Source organism: Quercus lobata, unplaced genomic scaffold (assembly GCF_001633185.2).
Source record: "Quercus lobata isolate SW786 unplaced genomic scaffold, ValleyOak3.0 Primary Assembly Scq3eQI_12, whole genome shotgun sequence".
NCBI classification, from domain to species: Eukaryota; Viridiplantae; Streptophyta; class Magnoliopsida; order Fagales; family Fagaceae; genus Quercus; species Quercus lobata.
The window spans coordinates 76,876-100,763 of NW_022154723.1; the positions used below are offsets into that span (position 1 = coordinate 76,876).

At 34.0% G+C, this 23,888-nt stretch overlaps 1 protein-coding gene across 4 annotated transcripts in view; it reads left to right on the top strand.

Moving 5' to 3' along the window:
• Positions 1 to 20,574, top strand: part of LOC115973134 — a 69,117-nt gene extending 48,543 nt beyond the window's left edge. For 2 of the 4 annotated variants that reach the window (XM_031093381.1, XM_031093379.1), the window contains exons 4-8: positions 18,039 to 18,132; positions 18,260 to 18,283; positions 18,370 to 18,458; positions 19,878 to 19,934; positions 20,503 to 20,574. The gene's annotated coding sequence lies outside the window, so the exon portion shown is untranslated. Of the gene's footprint in view, positions 1 to 18,038; positions 18,133 to 18,259; positions 18,284 to 18,369; positions 18,459 to 18,780; positions 18,929 to 19,877; positions 19,935 to 20,502 lie in introns of those variants that run through there. The other 2 variants (XM_031093380.1, XM_031093383.1) reach the window with 2 other exon arrangements.
• Positions 20,575 to 23,888: the final 3,314 nt, after the last annotated feature.

Sequence of the window (23,888 nt, forward strand, 5' to 3'; positions counted from 1 at the left end):
TGCTTGCCACGCATTCGAGCTGATGTGACCTGGTCACGTGCATTAGTGACCCAACTTAGAAAACCAATCTGACTATCCTCAGTATGAACAAGCCGTATATCTTGTTTCAATTCTCTTATCTAATTTTGCATGAAAATGACTTGTTCTTTTATCTTTCAATTTATCTCGTCCTTTTTTGTTTCCTTCTTTTTCCATGTAAGTTCTTATTCCTCTTAGACAAGGTTACATGGATGAAGGAGCCTTAATCAATTTTCATAGACTAGACTAGAGAGCCTTTAATTTTCCAGCATTTTGACTGCACAAGCAGAACAACTTAGCATCCATGTTAAACGCAGTCATGCTTAACATATCTGGATATCCATCAGAGAGAGAGAGAGAGAGAGAGAGAGAGAGGAGAATACAGAAGAGAGAAAAGACTTGAGACGAAAACTGTGATAAGTTATCTTTTATTAAAACATCTAACATTTTCATTGCTTGCCACGCATTCGAGCTGATGTGACCTGGTCACGTGCATTAGTGACCCAACTTTGAAAACCAATCTGACTCTCCTCAGTATGAACAAGCCGTATATCTTATTTCAATTCTCTTATCTAATTTTGCATGAAAATGACTTCTTCTTTTATCATTCAATTTATCTCCTCCTTTTTTATTTCCTTCTTTTTCCATGTAAGTTCTTATTCCTCTCAGACAAGGTTACATGGATGAAGGAGCCTTAATCAATTTTCATAGACTAGACTAGAGAGCCTTTAATTTTCCAGCATTTTGACTGCACAAGCAGAACAACTGAGCATCCATGTTAGACGCAGTCATGCTTAACGACCTGGATATCCATCAGAGAGAGAGAGAGAGAGAGAGAGAGAGAGGAGAATACAGAAGAGAGAAAAGACTTGAGAGGAAAACTGAGATAAGTTGCGTGTGAGAGTAAAAAAATAAAAAGAAAGATGAAAGTCATGAAAAGATAAGATAGTGTGTCAGTTTTAACGTGTAGATCTCATAAAAGATGGGATAGAATTCAAAAGTGGGTAGTGTAAATGTCAAGTAGTTAGATACAGTAGACGTGTGTGGATGAGAGAAAACAGAAGAGAACAAATTAAAAATAGGAAGAAAGTGAAATATGGTGGGTGGGGAAAAATATAATAATATAAAAAGTTGTAAATAGAGTTGGCTTGGGCGGTGTGCTTTAGTCAAATTATGCAGCCACTGTCCAGGCTTACTTCAAATTTTCCTTTGCATTAAAAAAATTAATAAGTATTTAATTAAAATAATAATATTTTAAATGAATTAATTAGATTAATCTTAAAATAACAAATTTTATAAATGTATGAAAATATAACTTTTATGTTTTTTTTTTAATATAAAAAGCAATAGGATATGAAATTATATATATATATATATATATTAATTTTATGGAATTCGAAATACCTTGAAACGGTACACTGAAATTATCCACTACCGAAATATTTCGTTCCACTAGACAAACCGAGACAGGGTCCGAAAGGGTATTCATAAAATTGGTTTAAACTATAATGTTTATCATATGCTCAGAGTTCGATTTTCTTCAAAATACTTTTCACCAGTTTATATAGTACTCGTTTGGATAGCACTTATTAGTGCTGCGTCTGCGTTTCCTCAGTTTTTTTTTTTTTTTCTTTTTAGCTGCAATGGTTTACCCGTTCTTCTGTGAACAGTGCAATTATGCACTGTTCATGGGTCCCACAAACTCCACTTTTTATCAACTTTTTCATTAAAAATAGGTCCCACAGTACTATTCACACATTTAAAAATTAGTTTACTACAGTATTTTCAGTTTTCAGTTTTTAATTTTATCAAAATAAGTTATATCCAAACAGACCTAGTGAAGGTTAATCAAAAGCCTCACCACGTTTAGCAAGGTCTCTTTATTGTCTTTTATTCAAACATCTAACATTTTCATTGCTTGCCACGCATTCGAGCTGATGTGACCTGGTCACGTGCGTTAGTGACCCAACTTTGAAAACCAATCTGACTCTCCTCAGTATGAACAAGCCGTATATCTTGTTTCAATTCTCTTATCTGATTTTGCATGAAAATGACTTGTTCTTTTATCTTTCAATTTATCTCGTCCTTTTTTATTTCCTTCTTTTTCCATGTAAGTTCTTATTCCTCTCAAACAAGGTTAGATGGATGAAGGAGCCTTAATCAAATTTCATAGACTAGACTAGAGAGCCTTTAATTTTCCAGCATTTTGACTGCACAAGCAGAACAACTGAGCATCCATGTTAGACGCAGTCATGCTTAAAATATCTGGATATCCATCAGAGAGAGAGACAGAGAGAGAGAGAGAGAGAGAGAGAGAGAGAGGAGAATACAGAAGAGAGAAAAGACTTGAGACGAAAACTGAGATAAGTTGTCTTTTATTTAAACATCTTACATTTTCATTGCTTGCCACGCATTCGAGCTGATGTGACCTGGTCACGTGCATTAGTGACCCAACTTTGAAAACCAATCTGACTCTCCTCAGTATGAACAAGCCGTATATCTTGTTTCAATTCTCTTATCTAATTTTGCATGAAAATGACTTGTTCTTTTATCATTCAATTTATCTCCTACTTTTTTATTTCCTTCTTTTTCCATGTAAGTTCTTATTCCTCTCAGACAATGTTACATGGATGAAGGAGCCTTAATCAATTTTCATAGACTAGACTAGAGAGCCTTTAATTTTCCAGCATTTTGACTGCACAAGCAGAACAACTGAGCATCCATGTTAAACGCAGTCATGCTTAACGACCTGGATATCCATCAGAGAGAGAGAAAGAGAGAGAGAGAGAGAGAGAGAGAGAGAGAGAGAGAGAGAGAGAGGAGAATACAGAAGAGAGAAAAGACTTGAGAGGAAAACTGAGATAAGTTGCGTGTGAGAGTAAAAAAATTAAAAGAAAGATGAAAGTCTTGAAAAGATAAGATAGTGTGTCATTTTTAACGTGTAGATCTCATAAAAGATGGGATAGAATTCAAAAGTGGGTAGTGTAAATGTCAAGTAGTTAGATACAGTAGACGTGTGTGGATGAGAGAAAACAGAAGAGAACAAATTAAAGATAGGAAGAAAGTGAAATATGGTGGGTGAGGAAAAATATAATAATGTAAAAAGTTGTAAATAGAGTTGGCTTGGGCGGTGTGCTTTAGTCAAATTATGCAGCCACTGTCCAGGCTTACTTCAAATTTGCCTTTGCATTAAAAAAATTAATAAGTATTTTAATTAAAATAATAATATTTTAAATGAATTAATTAGATTAATCTTAAAATAACAAATTTTATAAATGTATGAAAATATAACTTTTATGTTTTTTTTTTTAATATAAAAAGTAATAGGATATGAAATTATATATATAAATATATATATATTATTTTTTTGGAATCCGAAATACCTTGAAACGGTACACTGAAATTATCCGGTACCGAAATATTTCGTTCCACTAGACAAACCGAAACAGAATCCGAAACGGTATTCATAACAATGGTTTAAACTATAATGTTTATCATATGCTCAGAGTTCGATTTTCTTCAAAAGACTTTTCACCAGTTTATATAGTGCTCGTTTGGATAGCACTTATTAGTGCTGCGTCTGCGTTTCCTCAGTTTTTTTTTTTTTTCTTTTTAGCAGCAATGGTTTACCCGTTCTTCTGTGAACAGTGCACTTATGCACTGTTCATGGGTCCCACAAACTCCGCTTTTTATCAACTTTTTCATTAAAAATAGGTCCCACAGTACTATTCACACATTTAAAAATTATTTTGCTACAGTATTTTCAGTTTTCAGTTTTTAATTTTATCAAAATAAGTTATATCCAAACAGACCTAGTGAAGGTTAATCAAAAGCCTCACCACGTTTAGCAAGGTTTCTTTATTGTCTTTTATTCAAACATCTAACATTTTCATTGCTTGCCACGCATTCGAGCTGATGTGACCTGGTCACGTGCATTAGTGACCCAACTTTGAAAACCAATCTGACTCTCCTCAGTATGAAAAAGCCGTATATCTTGTTTCAATTCTCTTATCTAATTTTGCATGAAAATGACTTGTTCTTTTATCTTTCAATTTAGCTCGTCCTTTTTTATTTCCTTCTTTTTCCATGTAAGTTCTTATTCCTCTCAGACAAGGTTACATGGATGAAGGAGCCTTAATCAATTTTCATAGACTAGACTAGAGAGCCTTTAATTTTCCAGCATTTTGACTACACAAGCAGAACAACTGAGCATCCATGTTAAACGCAGTCATGCTTAACATATCTGGATATCCATCAGAGAGAGAGAGAGAGAGAGAGAGGAGAATACAGAAGAGAGAAAAGACTTGAGTGGAAAACTGAGATAAGTTGTCTTTTATTCAAACATCTAACATTTTCATTGCTTGCCACGCATTCGAGCTGATGTGACTTGGTCACGTGCATTAGTGACCCAACTTTGAAAACCAATCTGACTCTCCTCAGTATGAACAAGCCGTATATCTTGTTTCAATTCTCTTATCTAATTTTGCATGAAAATGACTTGTTCTTTTATCATTCAATTTATCTCGTCCTTTTTTATTTCCTTCTTTTTCCATGTAAGTTCTTATTCCTCTCAGACAAGGTTACATGGATGAAGGAGCCTTAATCAATTTTCATAGACTAGACTAGAGAGCCTTTAATTTTCCAGCATTTTGATTGCACAAGCAGAACAACTGAGCATCCATGTTAAACGCAGTCATGCTTAACATATCTGGATATCCATCAGAGAGAGAGAGAGAGAGAGAGAGAGAGAGGAGAATACAGAAGAGAGAAAAGACTTGAGATGAAAACTGAGATAAGTTGCGTGTGAGAGTAAAAAAATAAAAAGAAAGATGAAAGTCATGAAAAGATAAGATAGTGTGTCAGTTTTAACGTGTAGATCTCATAAAAGATGGGATAGAATTCAAAAGTGGGTAGTGTAAATGTCAAGTAGTTAGATACAGTAGACGTGTGTGGATGAGAGAAAACAGAAGAGAACAAATTAAAAATAGGAAGAAAGTGAAATATGGTGGGTGAGGGAAAATATAATAATATAAAAAGTTGTAAATAGAGTTGGCTTGGGCGGTGTGCTTTAGTCAAATTATGCAGCCACTGTCCAGGCTTTCTTCAAATTTTCCTTTGCATTAAAAAAATTAATAAGTATTTTAATTAAAATAATAATATTTTAAATGAATTAATTAGATTAATCTTAAAATAACAAATTTTATAAATGTATGAAAATATAACTTTTATGTTTTTTTTTTTTAATTTAAAAAGTAATAGGATATGAAATTATATATATATATATATTATTTTTTTGGAATCCGAAATACCCTGAAACGGTACACTGAAATTATCCGGTACCGAAATATTTCGTTCCACTAGACAAACCGAAACAGGGTCCGAAACGGTATTCATAACAATGGTTTAAACTATAATGTTTATCATATGCTCAGAGTTCGATTTTCTTCAAAAGACTTTTCACCAGTTTATATAGTGCTCGTTTGGATAGCACTTATTAGTGCTGCGTCTGCGTTTCCTCAGTTTTTTTTTTTTTTTCTTTTTAGCTGCAATGGTTTACCCGTTCTTCTGTGAACAGTGCACTTATGCACTGTTCATGGGTCCCACAAACTCCACTTTTTATCAACTTTTTCATTAAAAATAGGTCCCACAGTACTGTTCACATATTTAAAAATTATTTTGCTACAGTATTTTCAGTTTTCAGTTTTTAATTTTGTCAAAACAAGTTATATCCAAACAGACCTAGTGAAGGTTAATCAAAAGCCTCACCACGTTTAGCAAGGTTTCTTTATTGTTTTTTATTCAAACATCTAACATTTTCATTGCTTGCCACGCATTCGAGCTGATGTGACCCGGTCACGTGCATTAGTGACCCAACTTTGAAAACCAATCTGACTCTCCTCAGTATGAACAAGCCGTATATCTTGTTTCAATTCTCTTATCTAATTTTGCATGAAAATGACTTGTTCTTTTATCATTCAATTTATCTCGTCCTTTTTTTATTTCCTTCTTTTTCCATGTAAGTTCTTATTCCTCTCAGACAAGGTTACATGGATGAAGGAGCCTTAATCAATTTTCGTAGACTAGACTAGAGAGCCTTTAATTTTCCAGCATTTTGACTGCACAAGCAGAACAACTGAGCATCCATGTTAAACGCAGTCATGCTTAACATATCTGGATATCCATCAGAGAGAGAGAGAGAGAGAGAGAGAGAGTGGAGAATACAGAAGAGAGAAAAGACTTGAGAGGATAACTGAGATAAGTTGCGTGTGAGAGTAAAAAAATAAAAAGAAAGATGAAAGTCATGAAAAGATAAGATAGTGTGTCAGTTTTAACGTGTAGATCTCATAAAAGATGGGATAGAATTCAAAAGTGGGTAGTGTAAATGTCAAGTAGTTAGATACAGTAGACGTGTGTGGATGAGAGAAAACAGAAGAGAACAAATTAAAAATAGGAAGAAAGTGAAATATGGTGGGTGAGGAAAAATATAATAATATAAAAAGTTGTAAATAGAGTTGGCTTGGGCGGTGTGCTTTAGTCAAATTATGCAGCCACTGTCCAGGCTTACTTCAAATTTGCCTTTGCATTAAAAAAATTAATAAGTATTTTAATTAAAATAATAATATTTTAAATGAATTAAATAGATTAATCTTAAAATAACAAATTTTATAAATGTATGAAAATATAACTTTTATGTTTTTTTTTTAGTATAAAAAGTAATAGGATATGAAATTATATATATATATATATATTATTTTTTTGGAATCCGAAATACCCTGAAACGGTACACTGAAATTATCCAGTACCGAAATATTTCGTTCCACTAGACAAACCGAAACTGGGTCCGAAACGGTATTCATAACAATGGTTTAAACTATAATGTTTATCATATGCTCAGAGTTCGATTTTCTTCAAAAGACTTTTCTCCAGTTTATATAATGCTCGTTTGGATAGCACTTATTAGTGCTGCGTCTGCGTTTCCTCAGTTTTTTTTTTTTTTCTTTTTAGCTGCAATGGTTTACCCGTTCTTCTGTGAACAGTGCACTTATGCACTGTTCATAGGTCCCACAAACTCCACTTTTTATCAACTTTTTCATTAAAAATAGGTCCCACAGTACTATTCACACATTTAAAAATTATTTTGCTACAGTATTTTCAGTTTTCAGTTTTTAATTTTATCAAAATAAGTTATATCCAAACAGACCTAGTGAAGGTTAATCAAAAGCCTCACCACGTTTAGCAAGGTTTCTTTATTGTCTTTTATTCAAACATCTAACATTTTCATTGCTTGCCACGCATTCGAGCTGATGTGACCTGGTCATGTGCATTAGTGACCCAACTTTGAAAACCACTCTGACTCTCCTCAGTATGAACAAGCCGTATATCTTGTTTCAATTCTCTTATCTAACTATATTTTCTTTCTCACTTCGTGAATTTGATTTGCTTTTAAGTTTTGATACGATCATTTGGTTTGGTATCCGACAATACTAAATTATTGTACTTTCAACGAATAACTCTTGGCGTACCACACAAAATCATTAGCATCCAACAATACATCTTGAACTGTGTATCAATGCACTAGGACGGAGTCAGGGTACAAACCTAAAAGGGGGACAATGCTTAACGTAAAGCTCATAAAATTTCATCACATTTATTCGCATCGTAATCTTATCTCTGTAGATGCAATTTGAGATTTGCAATAAACTAATGCTAATTTTGGTGATTTTTCAAATTTTAATTTTAAGATTTTTATAAATTATGACATCAACATTAGAGGTTAGCAATAATAAATCATCAATATTAGCTTATGAATAATGCTAGGGATACATCCGGCTACCCAATTTTTTTTCTTTTTTTTGAGAAACAAACACACACACAAGGGAGAGAGAAAGGGGTGCCAACTACATAGTTGAATCCACAACATGCCTCACAAAAATTAGGTTAGTCCTAAACAAAAAGCCGAATAAACATATCTTACAAACCACAACAAACTTTTTTTTAGAGATAGTTTTCAACCTCTGATGTTTAATAAATTTCACCATGGTCAAACAAAGTACAGACCATCAATTTTAATTTTTCTCTTTTCCCATTAGCCCGCCTGCCCATTAAGTTCTCTAACGACAGCCACACCTCTGATTTCTAAAACATTAAAACAAAAATCCAACTTTATTTTATATTTTTAATATTTCTTGTTTCACCTGTTCCATTTTTCTCATTGTACCCGCGAGTCTATGACCAACTTATTATTTAAATATTTTTTAGGCAAAAAACTCATTTTCGTCTCTACATTTTCACGAAATTTCCATTTTGGTCCCTATCTTTTTTTTCCACCGTTTTTAGTCCTTATCTTGAAAAACGCATCTCGTTTTAGTCCTTTCCGTTAGTGCCCTAACGGCCCCGTCCTATGTGGCAGATGGAACTATTAAAATAATAATAAAAAAATTTATTTTGGCATTAAAAAATGCCACATCAACATTTAAATTAAAAAAATTAATTTATTAATTTTAATTAAATAAAAAAATAAAAACAGAATTAAAAATAAAAAATCATATAATTTTAGATCTAAGTGTGTTTTGAACAAGAACAACAAGAACACAAATCTAGATCTAAGAACACAAACCCAGAAATTAAAATCCAAAAATTAAAAATTTCAAAACCACCATTTTCTCAAACCCAGCAAAATCATCAAATCCTAAATACCCAAAGTACCAAATAAATCCAAAAATACAACACAACAAATCTAAACAAAAAAAATCTCAGAAAAACCCATCAACCACCACGTCTGAAGCAAGCCACGAACCCAGGGACAATCACAGTGACCAAACCCAGGTTTCTTTGGATACCTCCATGGAAAGCTTTGGCTCACACATCATTAGAAGCAAGCAATCTAGTAACACTAAGCTTTCTCTTTCTCTCTCAGGCTTTCGTTGTTGACTTTCTCGGAACTTTGACTCTTCCATACCCGGCTCCTTCTCGTGGGTATTCGGGTCGTCTTCTTCTTCTTCGGGTTCGAATCTTTCATGGGTCACTGTCTCTTCGTCTTCCCCAGGCATCCCAGACAGTGACTCTTCTTCATCTTCATCCTCAGCTAAAGTCTCAACCTTTGCTTCTTCTAGTGCTTGTGCTTCTGATTCTTGCTCGGAATGTATGGGTTTGTGATTTATTGGTGGGTTTGGTCACTGTAATTGTCCCTAGGTTCATGGCTTGCTTCAGACGTGGTGGTTGATGGGTTTTTCTGAGTTTGAGATTTTTTTTTTGTTTGGATTTGTTGTATTTTTGGATTGATTTGGTACTTTGGGGCTTTAGGATTTGATGATTTTGCTGAGTTGAGAAAATGGTGATTTTGAAAATTTTAATTTCTGGATTTTAATTTTTGGGTTTGTATTTTTAGATCTGGGATTATGTTCTTGTTGTTCTCGTTCAAGACACACTTAGATATCAATTCATGTGATTTTTTATTTTTAATTCTGTTTTTAATTTTTTTATTTAATTAAAATTAATAGATTAATTTTTTTAATTTAAATGCTGATGTGGCATTTTTAATGTCAAAATAAAATTTATTATTATTATTTTAATAGTTCTGTCTACCACGTAGGACGGGGCCGTTAGGGCACTAATGGAAATGACTAAAACGAGACGCATTTTTCAGGATAAGAATTAAAAGTAGCGGAAAAAAAAATAGAGATCAAAGTGGGAATCGCGTGAAAATGTAGGGACGAAAATGAGTTTTTCGCCTATTTTTTATTGTAACATAATCTTCTCTCTCTCTCTCTTGAAATCTCAGTGAATTTTATCTCTATCCTTTGCTGACATTTTCTATTGATACTTATCTCTTCTCTATAAAAATCGGAGCTTTTCTCCCTCTCCCTCGCTCTTTGTTCTTGCTAATGCCACATATTGATGGGGCAGAAAAGTTGATGTGAAACTTGTCACATATTGGGTCCTAATGCAATCAACCATCACATGCTATCATGAGTACCATGTGGAGTCCATCTAAATTCCAATGTGCCATTTCCTAGTTTGGGAAACAATAATTTAATAGGTAAAAATAATATCCGTTATAGGAAATTTGCATTTTGAGACCCATTATGTCACCTTGTACTACATATCATAGATGATAGAAAATTTGCATAGTCACTATTTCATGGATTAAAAAGAGTCGCCTGAGACTTTGACGCTTTGACAGGACAATTGATCTTTTTTTCTTTTTTTCTTTTTTTGAGAAAGAAAACTTTTCACACCTAGTAATTACCTACACCTATGACCTCACCTACCCATCTTATTTGGCTGACGCAAGCTAACAAAAGAAGCAAAGTGACATATTGGGTCCTAATACAATCAACCATCACATGCTATCATGAGTACCATGTGGAGTCCATCTAAATTCCAAAGTGTCATTTCCTAGTTTGGGAAACAATAATTTAATAGGTAAAAATAATATCCGTTATAGGAAATTTGCTTTTTGAGACCCATTATGTCACCTTGCACTACATATCATAGATGATAGAAAAGTTGCATAGTCACTATTTCATGGATTAAAAAGAGTCGCCTGAGACTTTGACGCTTTGACGGGACAATTGATCTTTTTTTTTTTTTTTTTTTAAGAAAGAAAACTTTTCACACCTAGTAATTACCTACACCTATGACCTCACCTACCCATCTTATTTGGCTGGCGCAAGCTAACAAAAGAAGCAAACTGACATATTGGGTCCTAATACAATCAACCATCACATGCTATCATGAGTACCATGTGGAGTCCATCTAAATTCCAAAGTGCCATTTCCTAGTTTGGAAAACAATAATTTAATAGGTAAAAATAATATCCGTTATAGGAAATTTGCATTTTGAGACCCATTATGTCACCTTGCACTACATATCATAGATGATAGAAAAGTTGCATAGTCACTATTTCATGGATTAAAAAGAGTCGCCTGAGACTTTGACGCTTTGACGGGACAATTGATCTTTTTTTTTTTTTTTTTTGAGAAAGAAAACTTTTCACACCTAGTAATTACCTACACCTATGACCTCACCTACCCATCTTATTTGGCTGACGCAAGCTAACAAAAGAAGCAAAGTGACATAACAAAAGCGCATTTTCTTATTTGCCTGACGCAAGCTAATAAAAGCGCATTTTGTGCTTCACATGTCTCTTTTTTATTTTTTCATGAGATATAAACAGTAAATTTAGGTATGTAAATAGTAAAATGCGCGCAAACAAGTGTATAGAATAGTTTGAGTAATGTTGTTTAAGTGTTTTTGAGACATTAATACTTTGATGGGACAATTGATCTTTTTTTTTTTCTTTTTTTTTTGAGAAAGAAAACTTTTCACACCTACCTAGTAATTACTTACACCTATGACCTAACCTACCCATCTTATTTGGCTGACGCAAGCTAACAAAAGAAGCAAAGTGACATAAAGTGAGCATTTGGGAAGGGCATTTTGTGCTTCACATGTCTCTCTCTTTTTCTTTTTCTTTTTTTTTTTCTTTTTTTTTGTGTTTATAGGACATGAACAGTAAATTTAGGCATGTGAACAGTAGAATGCACGTGAACAATTGTATAGAGGAGTTTGAGTAATGTTGTTTGAGTATTTTTGATATACGTGTAGGTGAAAAAGTATATAAAAATGTGTGTAATGTTGTTTAAAATGTGAAAATGTGTGTTAGAACACACCTACCAAACAGGGCCTTTGTAACACAATCCATACAAGGAAACTCTGCGTCTGAGTTGTGGATTTCAATTGTCATTCAAATTTGTTTTTTAGTAGGGCTTCCATGTATGCATTTGTGTGAGGAGAATTTGTGAGTTGGATAGTAATGGAATGGTGCTTTAAAGACTTAAATGTCTCACGTTAATTGGTTTAGGGATTAAAAGTGGTAAAAATAAAATGTAGGGACTAAAATGGAAAAAAAATCAAAATGTAGGGATTAAAAATGCATTTACGCCTAATTATTTATTATGTGTTATAATAATTAGGAAATCAATTTTAGTTATATAAAATGCCACAAATCAACCACAAATTTTTTTTCCCTCCATTTTGGCAATGCCATCGTTACAAATCAATTGCCACAATTTTTTTTTTTAAATTCCTCCCCAAGATTTCGGCAACTTGGTTGCCACAATTTTTTTTTTTTTTCTTCCCTCCCATTTTCAGCAACTTAGTTGCCACAATTCATATTTTCTCTCTCCTCCCTTCCCTACAATTTTGGCAACTTGGTTGCCACAATTGTTTTCCCTTTGGGCACTCCACATAGCACTAACACTTCGGGCACTTCACACTCACTTGGGCAGCAAGAATTTCGGTAATCTCATTACCGAAATTCAATTTTTTCTCCCTCCTCCATCACATCACTTATCTTTACTCTCTCTCATACTTTTTCTTGCAATTTCAGCAACACCGTTGCCGAAATTCACTCTCTTTCCTCATTTTTCCAAATAACTTTGAACAGTACCTATATCACCAATAAACTCAATTTTTTGCAATATTCAGCTAAAAGACTCGTGAATCTGTGTGAGGTCCACCACAATACAATATTACGAAGGGGGTGTGAAATTTTCAATTACTCTCTAAAATTAACACTATGTTTAAAGAAAGGGAAAAAAAATTAAGGGAATAGATTTGAAAAAAAAAAAACCCAAGGAAAAAATAATGCTAAAAAATTATTTTATTTTTTATTTTTTGTAAATTATAAATGAATAATTCATTAGGAAGAATTAAAAGTAATTTTACAAAAATATTCATAACTTTTTTATACTTTTACAAGGGTACAAGATTATTCTTGTATAAAAAGTTAATCATTTCTCTTTTTTCTTTCAAATCAGACAAAAACAAAATTTGGAAAAATGTGTGGAATCCCCAGCTTCTATCAATTTTCCCATTTTCTACTTCCTCTCATCCAGTGCAACTAAACATAATATAAAAGGTTTTAACGAATATTTTGTAAGAACTTCCTCAACTGCCCATGCTTCCTCACTACTTTCATCTCACTTTCCCTTTTCCTTCTCTCAAACCCACAGCACACTTCAATAACTGAAGCAGAGCTCCAATTCCGCCGATTAGCACCTTCAGCCTGAGATATACACAACTCCGTTCACCGATTTTTGTTTCCGGTGAGACCCAAAATCAGCCCCTCCATTTGTTGGGTTTTATTTTGATATTTTTTGTTTTTTCCATGTTCCTCCATCTTTTGTGTTGTATTTACTGAGAACTTGGCTCACTTGGCTGTGAATGCTTGTTTATTTATGCCTCTTTTTTTACTCTCTACTCAAGTATAGCTTTAATGCTTCTTTTTTTGTTTTTATTTTTTTTATTTTAGAAGTTTCTCTGTCTTGTTCCTTTGTTATAGCCATGGTTTTATGAACAATGTCTACTTTGCTCTGTTGTTGGCTTGGGAAAAAAAAATTATCTGTACCTAGAACATCTTTGCCCTACATACCCAACACTTGCCCCTGAGTTCTGAACAATGTGACTTTATTTGTGGTTTCTCTTTCTCATAAGGAACAAAAAAAAGGGGTAATCTATTGAATGTATGGCTGCCCTTAAGTATTTAAAACTAGAAGATTGCAAAAATCTTGTGTTTCTTCCAAGCACCATTTGTAATTTGAAGAAGGTAGAGTGTCTTGATCTTATTGGATGCTCAAAAATTGCCAACTTGCCGGAGAACCTGGGGAATATGGAAAGCCTAAAGTGGCTTTTTTTGGGTGAAACTGCTATAAAAGAGTTACCTTCCTCCACCATTCACCTTGAAAAGGTCTGGAGAGTATCTTTCAAAGGATGTCATTTGTCACCATCTTCATTGACTTCTATGCCAAGAAGTCGCGAGATAGATCTCAGTGACTGCCAGCTTTCGGAAATTCCAAGCGGTATTGACTGCATCTCTATGACGGAGTTATATCTAAGGGGAAATGATTTCATTTCCCTTCCTGAAAGCATCTCCCAATTCTCTAGGCTAACACATCTTTACTTGGATGGTTGCAAAGACCTCCAATCAATACCAAATATTCCATCCAAAGTTGAATTTATATGCCTAGACAATTGTACCTCACTGGGGAGATTGCCAGGATCACCAAATCATTTCCACTGGTCATCTTATAGGAATTTCACTGTCCAGTGTTTCAACTGCTTCGAATTGGCTAACAATATTCAAAACTTAAGTAACATGTTTCAGGTATCTCTCTCTCTCTCTAATCTCTGTGTGTTTTCTAAATATCACCTGTCTCTGTCTCTGTCTATGTGTTGGGTTTTATTTATTTAGCCCCAAGATCATGGTTTGTATATTTCAGGGACAAAGTAGTCAACAAGTTCCAAAAGGTTATATTATTCCTGGAAGGGAAATTCCGAAGTGGTTTGAAAAAGCAAACATATCTGATACTTTAGTGGCCTCTCGTTATTATTCATCTGTGGGACCCACTATAATAAAAAAAAGTGAAGATACAATTGCCTGGGTCTGGGTCAGGGTCAGGGTGTGATGAGTGGTGGGGAATTGTTTTGTGCATTGTTTTTAAACCCACCGAGGAGCGTAATCATGATTACCAACTGGACTATCTCTTTGAAGTGGATGAATGCCTAATGACTTATTACGCATTTGGACTTGGAGACCCTACTTTTTTTATTAAAATTACGGCAGAATATGGAGGGGAATGGTCTCGTACATATTATATGTCAGAATATGTTAAAGTGGAATCGCATCATCTTTGGCTGCATAGTCTGTCCAAGGAATGTTTACTTCCAACAGAGATTGATAATAAGCGATTCCATGAAGTTGAGCTTGAAATAGAGACCGGGCGCATGGAGGTGGAGAAAATTGGGCTTCGTGTGGTATAAAAGCAAGACATTGAAGATCCCAATTGAGATGCTTTCTTCAGTTGGTGATGAAATCTAGGGTTTGAAGATCCCAACCAAAATATGCGAAGCCCATGATGAGGATGATGGGGAATTCTTTTCTTCACTTCTTTTACCTGTGAGTTATCAACTTTCTTCTTCTTTTTTTTGGCTAAGCATATGTGTAATGCTCTGTTAAACTTCTACTAATATTCAAATGCATATTGAGATTTCTTGTCCCCCTGTAACGGTTTTTTTGTAATTCTTTGTTACTGTTCGACGTATATAATAATGTTTTCTTTTTTCCTTACCGGCTCCGGCATTTGGGTCTGTGGTTCATGCTGAAGAAATTTACAAAAGACACCTTGCCTTGTTCAGATGTTGATTTTCCTCAATGATTTGCACACCTACGTATAATTGAAGTTAGATAAACGAAGGCCTGTTTGTTCTTTCTCTAAAAGGAGCAGCAATAGAAGTGTTCCCATCATCCGTTGGACGTTTGACTGCCCTTCAGGAGTTAAATCTAAGTGATTGCAAAAATCTTGTGTCTTCCTAGCAACATTTGTAGTTTGAAGATGCTAAAAAATCTTCATCTTTTTGAATGCTCAAAATTTGTCAACTTGCCAGAGAATCTAAGGAATCTTGAAAGCCTGTTTAATCTTTCTCTAAGAGGAATAGCAATAGAATTGTTGCCATCTTCCGTTGGACGTTTGACTGCCCTTCAGCATTTGGATTTAAGTGATTGCAAAAATCTTTTGTGTCTTCCTGAAAGCATCTCTCAAGTCTCAACTCTCTAGAATTACAAGGCTCGACTTGGATGGTTGCAAGAGGCTTCGATGGTTACCAGATATTCGGTCACAAGATTGTACTATAAATGTAAACAATTGTACCTCACTGGAGAGATTCCCAGAAAGCCCAAAAAATTGTCCCTTCTGGTGTCGTCACTTTGATTTCTGTGTCGCGTGTGTCAATTGCTTCAATATTCAATTCTGTGTCAAGGTATTTCTCTCTCTGTTTTCTAAATATCATGTACTTGGGAAATTACCTAATATTCTTCTTCAGTATATATCTATCTATTTAGCTATCTCTGTCTGTGTGTTGGTTTTAATTTTTTATTATTATTATTTTTTATAATGTAATTTTCAACATCACGCTTTGTATATTTCAGGGACTACTAAGTGGTAAATTAGTGGGGAGATTACCTTACGTTCTTCCTGGAAAAGAAATTCCAAATGGATTTGAAACGGCCAACATACTTGATAGTTCAGTTTTGGCATCTCCAAGTTTCCACAGATGCGATTATTCAGTGAACATGCAATTGCCTCGGTTGGGGTTTGATGAGTTGTGGGCAATTCTTTTGTGTGTTGTTTTTGTACCCTGCGAGCATTATAATCACTCACATTATCTGATTGAAATCAAATCGAATAAAGTATGGTTTCAACGTATTGCGCCAGAATATGGTAAAATTGAATCGCATCACCTTGCGCTGAGCCTGCACTATTTGAATTTCTTCGATCTGGAAACCCCTGGCTGGTCTATTGATGAGAAGGGATTCCATGAAGTTGAGTTTACAATATCCACCTGGAACGTGGAGGTGGAGACAGTAGGGTTCCGTTTGTTTGACAAGCAAGACATCAAATCAAAGACTCGGATGATTGGGAGGAACACTTGGAGGATGGGACATGGGCATAGATTGTGAGGAATCCAGTCAAGGAGATTTTTTTTCCTCATCCTTCACCTGTGAGTTATCGTCTTTCTTCCTACCATTATATAATCTAGTTGTTTCCTTTTTTCTTTTTCTTTTTGGACATATACTAGCATTTCTTTTCTGTTAATTTTATTTTATTTTGGGCTAAGCATATGTAATGCTCTGTTAAACTTCTACTACAATACAAATGCATATTGAGATTTCTTGTCCCTCGGTAACGGTTTGTTATAATTCTTGTTTTTCTTTTTCACCAACGGTCCGACATATATAATAATGTTTTCTTTTTTCCTTACTGGCGTTTGGGACTATTATTCATATTGATTTACAAAAGTCTCCTAGCTTGGCTCCTTAGATGTTGATTTTGCTCTATGATTTGCACGCTTGCATGTAATTGAAGTTAGAAAAAGAAAAGTAACAAAAAAGTGAATTGAAGTTTGCAAAACTTTTTTCTGTTTGGTAATCAAAGAATGAGAAGTGAATAAATATTACAATTTTTCAATGGTATTGTGTTATAATTTGTACAATGAATTTTCTGTATTTAGTACGCACCAACACTTCCTTTGGGTTTTCATCCTATCATCTTTCGGTGCAAAGGACATGTGTTTGTATATCCCAGGGGATAGTATGCAGAAACTAGCAAACCCACAACCAGCATCCATAATGTGAACTACCCTGCAGACATAGGTCGACTGTCTCACTGGTAGTCATATTTCTTAACCTGACATGACATGTCATGACTCATGACACTTGTAATTCAGTAGAGTTTAAATGTTTGCAGTATATGGTTTTAACTCTTAATAGGCCTTGTTAAAAGGCGAGCTATTGCGTATCGCTTATGTTTGTTGTATCAACTATAGATTCACTGTCACTTACAGTGAAACATTGAGTCTTGTACATAGATGTTATATATTGCAATGTAGGACAGAGATTCTGGATCTACACCCCATTTAAGCTATTTCCAATTTCAATACCATGAACATCCTGTAAAACTCAGTAAATAATATGCTTAAGGACTTATGCAATGTTAAGATCTAGATATAATTAAAATTTGCCTATAACCTTGGATGTTTAATTTCTTCCCAAAGAAAACGTTTTACTTTACTAATTGATGCTTGAAAGTTGCTACTTAACAAAACTGGTGATCTGAGACAAGTATGGGATGGGTGGTGAGGTCGCTGGTTCAAACATCGATGGGTATTTGGGATAATATTAATGGCTTAGCAAAAACTCTTTAGAAAACAGTCTTATATAATGCTTCTGCTGCTGTAGTTGATGTTTTGTATGTGTTTTCATTTTCCTTTTGCAAATGCTCCTTGGGTCAAATGCCGTCTCCTCCCTACCTAAATAAGAGGTGGAGGATAGCTCATGGGTTGAATCCTATGCAGGTGTGTGACTTCTAGTTACCCATATAAAACAGGTGTTTATCCTTTTCCATTTTTGTTAGTTTTTATTTTCTAGTTAGAAAGACAATTTAGTCTTGCCTTTTCAGGGTTATCGACGTGTTCACCTGACAAACCAAGGATTTGGAGAGTAGAAATCATCCAGTCACTAACAAGATGCTGAATGAGAAAAAACAGTCAATGGTGTGTTGTTATCTTTATTTCTATTTAGCCTTTAGATATTATAGATTTTTTCCAAAATTTTAGTTTTATATCAGTTGATTAAATCTTGTATTCCAAATGCACTGAAAGATGTTCATACTCTATGCAGATCATAGGTTACTCTTAAAAAGCAGTAAGTTAACATCAGTCACAATTTACCATTATTTTGGCTCTTAAAGCAGCAGAGATAATTTTGTTTTCAATTTGTTGTGGATACAGATTTGTGTCAAATCTTGAAAACAAGAGAATTGATCTCTTTGATCGTGGCACCAAAGGATGTGGGGAAGATAATGTCTTGCTAGCACCGTGTAAGTGTACATCTTTTTCACCCATGTGCTAGTTTTCACTAATGTGTCTACTACTCTTGGCTGCCTTTCATGCTAAAATAAGAGTTAGTTATGGGTTTAAATAGTCATACAAACCTATGGCTTATGCATTTTTGTTGTAATTCTTGGATACCTGATAAACACATTTCTATTTGGTTGTGGATTTGTCCTAGAATTTTGTCTAATAGAAATAATTATAATAGTTTCTGTATCAGCTGAAAAGATGCCAGCTTCATATGCCTCACAGTGAAGTTGGTTTGGGTAGCTACTTTAGTGGTTGTGTTTGATGTAATGTGTATTACAGATGAAGTTACCGTGGATGGCTGCTATTTGCTGGTGCAAGTAACTCTTTAAAACCCTATGCTCTTGGCCAAATTGATGGCTTTAATGATATTTTGATGATTTTATAGTTTTTTTATTTTTATTTTTGAGAATTCTTTTTATACAATTTAGTGAGTGCACAAAAACACACATGATAAGTTAAGATAGAAATGATAATATGAAAAAACCACTCTCCTTGACATTGTGAAATCAGTGTCACAGCAGTATTGTGTCTAAAGTATATTTGTTAACATCTACCTTTTTTATGGTTCAGAAATTGTAAATTGCTACTTCTAAAGTAACCAATGCTTTCCTTTAAGTTTAATCGGGAATCATGCCCTATTTTTGATATATTTCATATCAATATATGTTGCTTCAAGTACTTTATAGTTTATATGTTAAATGTTTCTCATTTATGAAGTATATTTAATGCTAAGGCATGCTGCCATGAGAAATCAACAGCTAATAGATAATGGAAACCGGATATGGATGAGACTGATCAAGCCATTGGGGGTTAAAAGGGGTAGGATTATCTCTCATAATCATTTTGTGAGGAAATTAGTTTTATTTATTTTGGTGAGTTGAAAAGGGATAAGTTTTGTAGGCTATTTTGAAGTGTGATCATTAATTCCTCTCATTCTCCTCTATTTCCTTATAGAAGGTTACAGGTGGAATTGTATCTTGTATTTCTAAAACGTACTAGTTTTTTTAGCTTTGCCTTGAACATCATTTGCACTAGTTTGCATCAAGACCTAAACAAATTATGGAATGTTTATTTTCAAGTGTATCATTATTTCCTATCATTCTTCTCTATTTCCTTGTAGAAGGTTATAGGTGGAATTTTATCTTGTATTTCTAAAATGTACTAGTCTTTTTAGCTTTGCCTTGAGCATCACTTGCACTGGTTTGTATCAAGACCTGAACAAATTATGGAATGTTTTTAACTAACTCATATCTCCCCCCACCCCCCACCCCTCCCAAAAAAAATAGTAAGAAAACATAAAAGTAGTTTTACTGTTCAAAAAAGTATGGAATCATCGTAAAAGAAAAATAAATTCGGTATCTCCTTGTTTGTGGTAGACTGTTCAAGACACCATCAATGTTGGAACAGAAACTGCAGCAGCACTCAAGGATCAGGTGTGTAATTTGTCAGCTTTAAAAAAAAATGGATTTCACGGCAGTTTAATATTTCATATTGAATTAAAAACTCTGTGTCTCTCTAGTGATTCATTGTAATATGCATTACAGATGGAGTTAGCATTGATGGCTGCAAGTAACACTATAGTCCCCTTAGTGCTTGCCAATTTGATGGCTTTAATCTTGCTGGATGATATATCAATGATTTTATAGTTTAAGGCTTTTGTTTTATCTTTGAGAATATCTTTGTGTGCAATGTAGTGAGTGCTGTGCACACAAACGTGAAAAGTAAAGAAGAAATGACAATATAAAAATGTTAGTCTCACTCTCATTGGCATCATGAAATCAGTGTCACAGTAATATTATGTAAAATATCTTTTTGATGGTTCAAAAATTGTAAATTTCCATTTTTAAAGTAACCAATGCATATCTTTAAGTTTAATCTGGAAGCATGCCCTGTGTTTGATATATTTCATACCAATATATGTTACTTCAAGTACTTTATATGTTAAATGTTTCTCAATTATAAAGTATATTTAATGCTGAGGCAGTGGCTATATGTCTGCAGCCATGACAAATCAACAGCTAGTAGGTAGTGGAAACCGGATGATGGATGAGACTGATCAAGCCATCGAGAGGTCAAAAAAGGTTGGATGTTCTCTGATGATCATTTTGTTATGAAATAACTTTATTTATTTTGGCAAGTTGGAAATGGATAAGTTTCATAGGCTATTTTGAAGTGTGATCATGGTTTCCTCTGTCTTATTTATGGAAAATCTTAACTAACTCTTGTACTTCATATCCCCACCCCCCGCCTCTAAAAAAAAGAGTAAGAAAATATAAAATTAGTTTTACTGTTTTTAAAGTATGGAATCATTGCAAAAGAAAAATAATTTCTGTATCTCGTTGTTTGTTGTGGACTGTTCAAGACACTGTCAATTTTGGAACAGAGACTGCGGCAGCACTCAAGGCACAGGTGTGTAGTTTTTCAGCTTTAAAAAAATGGACTTCATGGCAGTTTATTTAGTCATATCAAATCTCTCCTTTTCTTTTGTTTCGTTTAATCTTTCAAAAATTTTCATTGCCATGGAACTAAAGAAGTCTATTATATTTATGTTTAGACTGAACAAATGGGTCAGGTTGTTAATGAGCTGGACTCTATCCATTTCTCGATCAAGAAAGCTTCTCAACTTGTGAAGGAACTTGGTAGGCAGGTCAATCTCTAAAAGTATCTTCTTCCAGTTCTTGTCATATATTGACTATTAGTTGTTACGTATTTTACTTACCTCATTTATTTCATTAGGTTGCAACTGATAAATGTATTATGGCTTTACTCTTCCTTATTGTCGTTGGAGTCATAGCCATCATTATTGTTAAGGTAATATTATTATCTTTCATTTTCTTTGCCATTAACAATATTTTATTTTCTAAATATTTGATTCTGCTATTGCCATCTGATAACAAATTGGAATAGAATCCATAATGTCCCTTTATTATATAGATGTAGCTTCATTATTATGAATACTAGGCCTTCCACACACCCCCCCCCCCAAAATTTTTTTTGACTGTGGAGGCCCACAGGCCTATTGTTTTTAAATGTGTATAACTGTATATATAGTATTTCCTAACCTGTTTTTATGCTTCAATTGGGGCTTTTATGAGCAAGCTGATCTCAGGTTGAACTTGTTTGGTTAACCCTTATTTGCCTAAAAGCTGCAGGAAAAGACTTTTATAATGCCAAATGGTGTAGTTAATTGTAGTGAATCCAAGTCATTTTTTGCTTACCCAAATAAAATGTAAAAGAATTTAGTTCAGTATACCCTTTTCTTATGAAAATAATAATGAACTCCACTAAATAAAAAGGAAAGGAAACAGACACAGTACATGTGGGTGTAGAAGAGTTAATCTAATTGTTGTCAGATTTTCATATTCGTTGGTAATGCACAGATTGCAACTTGATGTCATCTTTAGGAGAAGTTCAATTCCTTTTCTTTCTGAATAGATTTCTTGTCCACAACATATGTAAGAGGGAAACAATAATTTTAATTTTCGTATATCAGTTGAATATAGTTTGATGATTGCTACAGACTTGGATCATAAAATTGGTGGAGATCGGCTTCATTTGAAAACCAGTAAAATTTAGACGTATTTATGTCGAGAAAAAAAGAAGTTGGAACTTACAGATTTTTTTGGGAACTTAACTACTTAAGTTGCAGATAACTTTGAGTTCAAGGATGAATCGCTTGGTTGTTTTCATAACAGTATTGTCCAGAAAGTATCTATTTCGAGGCCTTTAAGATAATTTTATAATTTTTTGGGGAGATAACCTTCTAGAGCTTCTACATTATTCATATCAACACGTCTTAAACCTTTCATAGTGAGTTGGTGTCTTAATCACCAAGAACATTTCATGTCTTTGCAGTCTCATGTGACTGTCAAAAGCCATTAGCTTGTGAAAGAGCTGGCGGTATAACACTGCATTGCCCTTTTCTTTCAATTTGCTTAATTTTTTATTTCGTGAATTATTTATTTTTATGTCTCAGCTCGTGAACCCAAACAACAAGGACATCAGGGATATTCCAGGATTAGCCCCACCAGCAATGACTCGGAAATTACTTTGGAGTGCTAGTTAAAAATTTAGAAAAGGATCATGTAATGAGATTGTGATGATGATTTGTCATCTTATTGGATGGAATAGCTTAGCTTGTGATGCTGCTGGTGGCACCTTCTTTACAGAGCTGGTCTACTTGAGTATGGATTTCTTTCTAGTGACTTTTCTGCAGAGTGGTCAAACTTTCCCAAACGATAGTCTGTCAAACAACTGCTGGGATTCATTTGCTTCAATTGGAAGTGGTCTGTATGATATTTCTTCCCCGACTGAAAAATCATTCCTATTTGAGGGAAACTAAAAAATGTGTAGATTGTGTTGGTTCACACCATGTATTTGCTACACTTATAAGATATTTGATCTGCATTTCATATATATATATATATATTTTGGAAAAAATTTGTTGTTTACTGTTTATATTGAGATATTATATCAGCTATTTTTTTGATAATTCAATAGTTATAACAATGAGGAGAAATTCAAATCCCGATTCTCATAAGAGTAGGTAACGTCACTGAATTACAAGGCTCTTGGTATATCTTATGCACAGTTGATTCCATTGTTCTATATTTTGTCTTCATCTATATGTATATATCGATGCATAGAGATGAAACCCAAGGTTGATATATGGTGGATTTATAACTGAAGTACATAGTTGCTAGTTTAAATGTTCTGTGGAAATTCCCAAAGAAAAAAGCTTTGCAAAATGATCAAAATATGATAGGAAATTTTTTTCTTCTAAACACGAGAATATGAGCACCCCAACAATGGAAAACATGTAGGAAATTACACTGGAAATGCTGGTCAAACATGTTGGAGATGTGCATTGTGAAATAATGCAAACTAATACTACTTAGAACCGTGATATTTGTTCCAAACATTGACAAAGGAAATCATTTTTGTAATTTTTTTCCATTAGACAAAGACAATTACGGTAAGTGGCTATGGTTGTTTAGTTAACATACATGCCTCAAATCCCATGGAATATGGATGGCTTTTAACTCAAAATGACTATTAATCATCGGGTTGATTAACGCTGCAATTTTTCACTAGTACAAAATCTGCTACGAGAATAGCAATTGTTTTCGACAAGCAAATCTCTTTCTCAAGTAAAACAAGGTGTATGCCAACTTTTACAGGAGATTTCTTTGAATTGGTGATTTCACCATAAATATCTCCCCAGGTAACATGACAAGGCCGTTGTGATTTTCACTTTTTGAAACTTAATACTATGTTTGGCAAAAACAAGGGAGAAGGAAGGGAAAGGAAAGGGAGGAAGAGAGAGGAGAGGAGAGGAAAGGGTAATAATTTTCTTTTACTTTTTTTTTTTTTTGATGAAATTCTTT